A 10,000-nucleotide genomic window follows, 5' to 3' on the forward strand; every position below is an offset into this window, starting at 1 on the left:
GTTGATTTATCTTGATGTTTGGTTGAATTCCTCACATTTTGGGTCTCTTTGGTAACCTTTTCACCCCCCTGTTCTTTTTTTTTTTTTTTTTTTTTGAGATGGCTGGCCGGCTCTTATCATTCATCACGAATGCATCTCACTCCAGCCCAGGCTCCCCTGACAGAAAGAACAGCCGGTCTTCAAGAGGTCAAAGACATTTTTCTCTCTTCGTCTTTCTCAGTTTCCAGCATAGATTTGTCAGTCTAAGAAGGCATGAACTCTGGATTTGATGTACTTTAATCGATTTCACCCTCGACAAGTCAGACTGTCCATCAGCTCTCTGCTTGGGCTTCCCTGAACTTTCCTTAAGGCTATGATTTTCATCTGTCTCTGAAACCAAGCTGTCACCAAGCTATTTATTCCCTTCACCAGCTCTCTGGGTCCATCTTATTTTCATTCCCATAACCCCCTTGAGGGAAGAGGGAGAGCGTGTGATAGAACATGGGACAGGGTGGGCAGGAGAGGAAGGAAGGAAGGAAAGGAAGGAGGAAAAGAAGGGTAATAGACAGAAAAGTGTATGTCCATATCCACTTCAGAGAAACTGTTCTGATTTCTTTTGAAAATTGTTAACAGGGTGAAATCAGGCAGAACAGGGGGATAACGGAAGGGATGCATGGATGGATGCATGTAAGGAAGAAATGATGAGTGCATGGTTGGATGGATGGATGGATAGATGGATGGATGGATGGATGGATGGATGGATGGATGGATGGATGGATGATGGATGGATATGTGGATGGGTGGATGGATGGGTGAGTCGGTGGGTGGATGAGTGAATTGGTGGATGGGTAGATAGGTGGACAGATGGATGATGGATGGATGGATGGATGGATGGATGGATGGATTCATGAATGGGTGAAGGGATGGTGAAATGGAGATAGAGGTTTGGAGAGTTGGATGGAGGGAGAGAAGGAGAAAGAGAGGGAGGGGATAGATGGATGAGTGGGCATTTGGGTGGATGCATGAATGGATGATAGGAAGTTAAGTAAGTAGATGAATGAATGGATGGGTGAAAAGATGATTGGATGCATGGAGGGATGAAGGAACTCATGAATAAATGTGCGTGTGTTTGTGTCTATGTGTATGTAGCAATGGTTTGATGGAAGAATTCTTCAGTAGTTAGAAGAAAGCCAGACAATTTTAATACTAATTAGATTCAGCAGCAAAGCTTCAAATGTGTANAGATATACACATACATCATGTTATGTAGTACATATTGAGTATTACATATTGCATATAACATATTACAGATAGATAGATAGATAGATAGATAGATAGATAGATAGATAGACTTATACTTGCCAGAATTGATAACAGGTTTTAAATAATGATAAACACATAGTCCTTTCTTTTCACCAAAGAACTCATGCTCACAAAAAAGCAAAGTCACAGGGATTGTGTGTATTTGTGGTTCCTGGGGTTGAACACAGAGCTCCACACATGCCAGGCAAGCACTGTAACACTCTCCTACCTCCACATCTTCTTTAGTTTTTACTCTTTATTGGTGACATCATCTCACTAAGTTACCCAGGTTGGCCTTGAACTCAGTCTGTAGCTCAGACCGTCTTTGAATGTGGCATCCTCCTGCCTCGACCTCTTTGTACGTTGGGTGACAGGCCTGCACCGCCAGGCTGAGGTGAAGACCACACCTTCAAGTACTAAAGGAGAGGAAATAAATGAGACTTAGTTCAGACTTTCAGCCTGATTCCTGAGAAATTAAGATGCACAGTTGTCTGTTGGTGGCTTTGAAAAAAACCAATCACTGTCAAAGGTCCTGTGGTTTGTGACTAAGATACATAAATATCCAATAACTCAACCTGTTTTCTCACCAACAAAGCCTGCTATTAAGTATTAATTCTTTTCACAGTGGAAACGATGTCTGACACCATGTTCCTGAGCATAGAAGGAGTGTCCATGACCCCAGGCTATCCCTGGTTCTAGAAGATCTCTAGGGTGATGTGGGTATCTCCTTTGAAGAACTCAAGGCACTGAGCAAAGCATGCAAAACGCACACAGACCATGTCACCAAAGCATCCCACTCAAAAAGGAAGTGTAACATGGTGATAAAGAACCCACTAAGCACATGCCAGGATAGCCAGGGGACAGTGGGCACTGTACAACAGTCTAAAGCCATGCTCTTGAATTAGCTGCCAAAAGTTTCCCAGAGGGTGATGGGTTTGGGCTAAAAGACAACCTCCTGGAAGGAAGAGGCAGGACCTGATTCTGTCCTGAATTGTAGCATCATGGTCTCTGCTGTGCTGAACCTTGGCTTCCGTGTCTTCCGTGAAGCCAGACTTGAGGTGTGTGTTGTAAGGTTTGAAGAAATCAGTGAGAGCCAGAATTCACTAGCAGACAAGACTGCGTATCTGACTGAAGTCTGTGCAGATTGAATGCTAACTGCCACACTGACGTTGGCAGCCATGAGCGATTGATCACATCCTTAGCACGTCCCCTTTTGAACGGTGGATGCAGACACGGTAATAGAGGCCTTTCTCACAGCACCCTCAAGTAGACTGAAGTAAGCTCGCTGAACGCAAACTCGGAATGGCGTTCCCTTCTTAAACATCTGCTTCTCGCTATGATGTAAACATCACTTCCACATCGTGAGTTATTACCTGTCTAGACGCTTTGCGCAGGAGATCTTAATTTGTCCCCAGCATCCGTCTCTTGGTTGATTCGCACTGTTCAGAAATATCCACCATGGATTTATTTCTCGTGCTAGCCTCACTACACAGATTACTGAGTCAAACATTTATATGTTGGCATTCCTTGACAAATATGCACTGTATTAAACATTAATTGTAGCTTGGGGCTGGCGGGATGGCTCAGTGGGTAAGGACACTTACTGACATGTCTGACTACCTGTGTCGTGACTTTTGCCAGGAGACTGGGTGATGCGCATTGCCTCTCCCTCCTCATGAGGTCCTAAACACAGACCAAAGTTCAATAGCCCAAAGTTAACCCCAGGGAGTCAATGAGTTTACTAGGTTTACTTACAGAGCGCGGGTAAGGGGTTACAAGCAGGAGCCTAGATGGCCCTACAGCACCCACATTGGAAGGTCTGACCCAGCCTGTATCCTTTAATCTCTCCCTGGGACATGAAGATTGTATACAGCTAGAAAAAAGAAAACTGAACACAGTTGGCTGAGTGGATGGATAGTGTGTGTGTGTGTGTGTGTGTGTGTGTGTGTGTGTGTGAGAGAGAGAGAGAGAGAGAGAGAGACAGAGAGAGACAGAGACAGAGACAGAGANGAGAGAGAGAGAGAGAGAGAGACAGAGAGAGACAGAGACAGAGACAGAGAGAGACAGAGAGAGAGAGAGCCTAAAACTGAGAAGACATCTCCTGTAGGGTATTTTTCTTAATTAGTGATTGATGGGAGAAGGACATGTTCACTCTGGGCGGAGCCATCCCTAGGCTGGTGATCCTGGGTTCTATAAGAAAGCAGGCTGAGCAAGCCATAGGGAGCAAGCCAGTAAGCAGCATCCTCCATGGCCTCTGCATCAGCTCCTGCCCCCAGGTCCCTGCCCTGCTTGAGTCCCTGCGCTGACTTCCTTAGGTGATGGACTATGATGTCAAACATGTGAACCAAACAAACCCTTTCCTTCCCAGCTGGCTTTTGGACGTGGTGTTTTGGTCACAGCAATAGTGACCCTAAGACAGTCAGTCACCTTTCACCCATTTTTCTTCTGCTTTCGTCTATTCTTGAAGAATTCTTAAAAGACCCAGTTTTTAAATGAGACTATGGGAGTTTCAAACCTAAAAAGAACGTGAAACTTACTTGTATTTCCTATACCTGAGCCATAAACACAGAATATAGGTGGTGCGCAAGTTCCCCCACGGCAGCCTGCCTGGATGCCTGGGTGGGTTACTCGCCTTCACAGTTACTGCTTTTTCTGTCTGTTTTGTATTAATCTTCTGGTCTTGGTAGCAAGAGAGAAGCCATAGCAAATAATGCAGCAAAATTCTAAGCCGGGTCTTGAAAGGCGCGTGGGGGCGGGGGAGAGGGTGGCGCTGGGTAATAAAGTCCACCAAACTCTCCTTCAGTGACTTATTTCCGGAGTCTCCGATTCAGGGATTAAACCATTCAATGTATTTGTTTTGGCCTCAGAAAGCAATCCTTTTCAGGGGAACAAAAGCTTAACATTGCTATCCTGAATGGCCTCGGCTAATTGATGTGTCTCAACATCCGTTTGTCCATCCGCCACTCCATCTCTCTGCCTTTGCTTAAGCGAGGGCCCCCTCTTAACGCAGGAGTTCTGCGCACTTTCTTAAACTGTATGAAACGGTTCTGCATTTTTGGCGGTAGGATCTGGCAGAGCATTTTCCAGCTACTCGCTTGTTTTTAAAGGCGGAAATAACCCCCACGCTCTCCACTTGAGTCAAGAGGACTTCAGCAGAGCCCCAGTTTGCTGACACACAGCGGGTGCCCGCAGCACTGGACCCTGCAGCTTGCTGAGTCTGCCAGACGCTGGCACGAAGGTCACAGTGTGGGAACTGGTGGCAATTTTTAGTGTGGCTTGATGCTGGCCCGCCTGGAAACTTTTAAGGACAGATTTATGTTGCATTTTAAAATCCCATTATGCTACCTCATGGGCTCGTTGTCAATCCAAATGATATTGATCAATTTCAGTCTTCCAAAAATCACATTTATAACTTTGCTACATCGTCAAAGTTATTTGCATAGGTACTGTGTCTGGACATGCAGGAAGTTGTAAATCGGAATTATTAATATTTGCTAAAAGAGTTTTGATTGTTTTAACCACGAGAATTGTGCCACTCCAACGTTGCCATTTTTTTCTCATGTATTCCCATAAGTTCCTGCTAGCACATGACTTCAATTTTTTTTCTCTCCATAGAAAATACCTTTCAGACAATTAAAACTGGAGTAGCCTTACAGACGGCTTTCAATAAGTAGAATATCTTCTGTGGTGCATTCATAAATATCAGTGTTTACCCATCACAGAAAACTTAATAAAAATAAAACCAACTTGATCATGTCCCTCACATAGCCAAAGTCATTTCTGTCTAATTTGTAATAAGCTTTGCTTTGTAGTGTGTCTGTGTGTGTAGGTGCTCACAGAAGTCCGAAGAGGGCTTGGGATCTCTTAAAACTGGAGTTATAGGAGATGAACTTCTGCATGGGTACTGAGAACTGAACCCAAGTCTTCTGCAAGGGTAGCCAGTGCGCTCTCTCTCTCTCTCTCTCTCTCTCTCTCTCTCTCTCTCTCGTGTGTGTGTGTGTGTGTGTGTGTGTGTAGAAACATTATGTCATTGTGTCAAGATCAAGTACATTCCCCCTTCCACTGACCCTGTCACTGTTTCAGCCAGTGAAATCTTAACAGACCCTACACAAGAAAGGATTTGAAATTTATTACACAACACAACTACACACACACACACACACACACACACACACACACCCTTCACTCCCAAGGATACCAAAGTCCTGGTTAGACCACTGCCCAAAACACACAAATTGCAGAAGCCCAGCTGGACCTGAGAGCTTAAAACTTGAAATGAAAAGCCCTCTGGCTGAGCCCAGCCTGGGTCTTCCCAGGAAAGTCAACGGAGATGCCCTGGTGAACAAGCAGATACAGCTAGAGCAAACGCTTGCTGTTGCATGCTAGCGAGAGTTGAAACTTGTTACGCGGCAATAGCTAGCTGATACACTTTTGATGACTCGGTGAAGGAAATCAGCCCTTTATGTCATTAAACAATCAAATTGCACAAGTAGATCTGAGTGATCTCAGGCAAGCAAACAGGATCCTAGTGAACCTCAATTTTGTGGGCTCGGTAATAGGAACAATAGCCGGACTCAGCTTACAGAATTTCTATTGAGATGAACGCACCGATAACGACATGCCTTTCCCTGCAATGGGCATCCAAAACAAGTGCCAGTAAGTGGTTTTTATTGTTCTCCACGAAGGAACAGGAGTTGGTGGGGTTGTAGTTTAATCCCTTTCTTTGTCTTTTGAGACAGTGTCTCACTGTATACCCCTGGCTGTTCTGGAACTCACTATATTAAACCAGGCTGGCATCAAACTCACAGGGATCTGTCTGCCTCTGCCTCCCAAGTTAAAGGCGTGAGCCATCAGACTAGCCCTTATAGAATCTGAAGTCAAACTGGGCCTCAGGGACATAGTAAGTGCTCAGTCAACAGTCATTAGTCGTTATGTTGTTGTTGTTGTTGTTGCTGCTGCTGCTGTTGCTCCTGCTGGTTTGTGATCTCCTCCTCTGAGTTCAACTCCACCACCTGCTTGTGCACTGACACCTGTGTCTGGCCGCTGTGATGTGTTCCAGGTCGTTTCCACTCTCTTTAAGAAAGAGCTCAGCTTGCTGTTGTGCAGATCAGGGACTTCACCGAATTGCCCCTGCAAACAGTGATCAGCGGCCCAGGAGCCATGGTTAGGAATAAGTAAACATATGAACTAGGCATGTTGCATGTCGGGAAAGGATATCAATCACGTCCCATCATTCTCCTATCCTTCATCTGCATCGTGGGTAACCAACACTCACCTATCTATACCACATCATCAAAATGTATATAATAGGTGAACGGGATCTACTCAATCAATATCTGTAATCTCATCACTTAGGAGGTGGCCGCAGGAGGATCAGAAGTTCAAGGTCATCCTCAGCACATGGAGAGTTGAAGATTGGTCTGAGATACATGAGACCCATCTCAAAACAAAACAAAACAACAACAACAACAACAACAAACCACCAGGCGCAAACGGCATAACGGGTGTCTTATTTCTCCTCCTTGCTCCGTGCTATTCCCAGACATGCTTGGCTGGCAGGCACTTCCACCCTAGCAATCAAACTCCTTCTATCCGCTGCTGACCTGGAACACATCACAGCAGGCAGACACAAGGGGACGGCAAACAAGCAGGTGGTCACATTGAACTCTAAGGAGCAGACCACACCAAAAAAAAAAAAAAAAAAAAAAAAAAAAAAAAAAAAAAAATGCCGATGGCTTTCTCAAAAGCATCCTGCGAGCAGACTAATCTTTGAATCCATGTTCTCTAAACATTTTAAATATGATGCTTGGTGACTAATCCAGGAGCTGCAGACAGAACTGCCATGCCAGGTGTAGGCATGGGTTTAGAAAGGGGTGGGTGTCCAAAACCACCACCTGCGAGCAGCCAATCACTTCCCCCAGCCAACAGGCAGAGCATGCGCGTGTGGAAAGCTACGTGTCTCGGCTTTGATATTTAGCGCCGATTGGCCACAGGTTGGGCGCTTTTATGTTATTGACCAAATGGTACCCGTCACCCCAACATGAGAAAATTTTGCACCTGCCTTGAAAGACCCGAAGCTGGCAGCCTCCCTCGCAGTCTCTGAAAAGCTCCTGGATCAGTTTTAATTCTTAAAGCCCCAGCCTTTGTGAGTTCAGATCCCCCCCAGCATTTGGTGGGCCCGTGGGTGTGTGCTTTACCCTCGCAGCTGTGACTCACCACAGACACCCCTCTGCGGAAATGCAAGGAATTTTACAAAAGGGTCGCCCTGACCTCGCACTGTCTGTGAACTCTAGTCACCCCCCTCCACCCCCGCTTTTAACTGTTCACAGGAGATCTCATTTCCCACCCCCCTCAAACTCAAACTCTGTCAGAGTATAAGGACAATTGTCTGCCTTCTTAGACTCTGAGATCCTCTGCTGTAGATTGGACAAGGAATCAAAACAAAACAAAACAAAAAAACAACAACCCGTGTCCGTGGCAGACATCAACAATCAATCACAGAGTATTCATCCCATGCCTGGATCCATCCTCTACATTTGTAAGTGTTTGAGGCAAGCATCACTAACAAACCTAAGTGGGCTGCTATGAACTATTGCCATTCTGATTCAAAGGCTTTAATAGAAAAATAAATTAGAGCCAGGAAGGAAAAATGACCTACCCAGACAGTATGTGTGAGTCAGGGCTGAGGGTATATAGTTCAAGCATCTCTAATTCCCAGACCCATGCTCCTTGAGGCCAAGAGACAATTGTGTCCCTTGAAGTCTCTGAAGATTCACTCCAGCTGTCCGGACTAAGCATGCCTAAAGTTTACGTACATAATATACGTACATTACGTATATTATTACAAATAAATGTTAAGAAATAAGAAACCAGTGGTCACTTTGCGTTCTTCCCACACACTGTAAGAGAGAGTGTATTATTAGTCAGCTATTACCACAATAATGTTGCATAACAAGCCATTCTACAAGCCAATGGCTAACAGCAATTTAAGTTTTACAAGAGAGTCTGCAATGACCTTGGGTGGGGCCGAGGTGGGGCTTTGCTTGGCGACCAATGTCTTTGCTTTGGTGTCCTAGATATAAGAGGAGTGATCCAGCTTGTTGATGGCTCATCTAGTAAAGTGCTGGCCTTCTGTGTGTGAGGACCTAAGGTTGACATCCAGAACCCATATTAAAAAGAAAGGAAAAAGCTGGACATATTGGCACTTACACCTCATCCTTCCCTGGGAGGTGGAGACAGGTGCATCATAGCCCTTGTATCCTGGCTGTGTAGGGTTGGGGTGGGGGTATCCAAGGTTATCCTCTGGCTTCCACATATATGCACATATATGTGCATCTACACACACACACACACACACACACACACACACACACACACACACGGTGAGGGCGGGTCACTCTTTTTCACTGTAGCTAAAAGAGATCTCAAAACCAAGTATGTTCAAGATCCCTGTTCAACCTGTACTTCCTTGTACTGTGTGGACCAATTCAAGTTCTACCCAGGTCCAAATGCATGGATGTGAGGGAATCATCTTCGCCCTCAGTAGAAGAGAAATATTCGTGGCTATGAATGCTTGCTATGCGATAACACAAACGACAGAGGTGAGTCTTAAAGTTAACAATAACGTTTTACTAAGAGTTAGGGTCAACCAAAGGAAGCTATTAAGGTAGCCCCAGCTGTTCTTAACCAGATGATCTTGAGCACGTGTATGAGCCTCAGCATCTCCCTCCCTCTGGCAAGATGAGGATGGCCACATCGATCCTTACAGGTGCATACTGAGTGAAATAACCCAAGCAGGGTGCCTGGCTGGTGATATATTCCACCTTACATTTGTATTTGGACTATTAAACTTTGTTCTCTCCCTCCGTCCCAGTCCCCTCCCCATCTCCATCTCCATCTCCATCTCCATCTCCATCTCCATCTCCATCTCCATCTCCATCTCCATTGTCTCCCCCTCCCCTCCCTTTCTCTTCTCTCTCTCTCTCTCTCTCTCTCTCTCTCTCTCTCTCTCTCTCTCTCTCTCTCTCTCTCTCGTGTGTGAATGTGTGTGGGTGAGAGACAGAGGAGAGCGATAAAGAGAGAGAGATTATGATGAAGAGATGCACACATATCTAGAGCTGCATCTCCGTGTTGATTCTAAGTTCTGTCAGGTTGACAGGCAAGATGGACTTACAGAAAGAAGCACCTAGCTTTGAGTCACGGTTCTTTGTGCTTTCCTTAGGTGACTCAGAGAGGACCTCATGCCTCTTGTTGAGTTGCAATTCTTCTACCCAGAAGAAGAGGCCGACTGTCAAGCAGCAACCAAGAGAGACCCACACACCAGCCAATACCGGTCCAACATTTGTTTTGTTTGGCTTGTCTGGCATCCTATCTTTACCAGAGCCAGAGGATATTACAGATAGAAATCGGGAATCCTCTAACTCTGGAAGATTTATTATATTAGGCTCAATTGTCTAAGACTGTAACAGTAGGCACAGGTGGGCTATGGCCCCTCAGAGGGGACACCCATTGCTCTCGGCTGCCTGGTGTCGACATCCCTCTCTGCCGATGGTTCCCAAATGCTACAGGTTTCCTCCTGCATGCTTCAGGGTCCCTTCTTCCTACTCCCTGACAGCTGCAGTCAGAGCACCTGGGAGCAGATAGCCGACAAGTCTACCTCTTCATTTGATGGTGTTTTCTCCTGGTGCTTCTTCAGTTTCTCAAATTTCGAAGCTTTTCT

The sequence above is a fragment of the Mus pahari genome, chromosome 23, assembly GCF_900095145.1.
Source record: "Mus pahari chromosome 23, PAHARI_EIJ_v1.1, whole genome shotgun sequence".
NCBI lineage: Eukaryota > Metazoa > Chordata > Mammalia > Rodentia > Muridae > Mus > Mus pahari.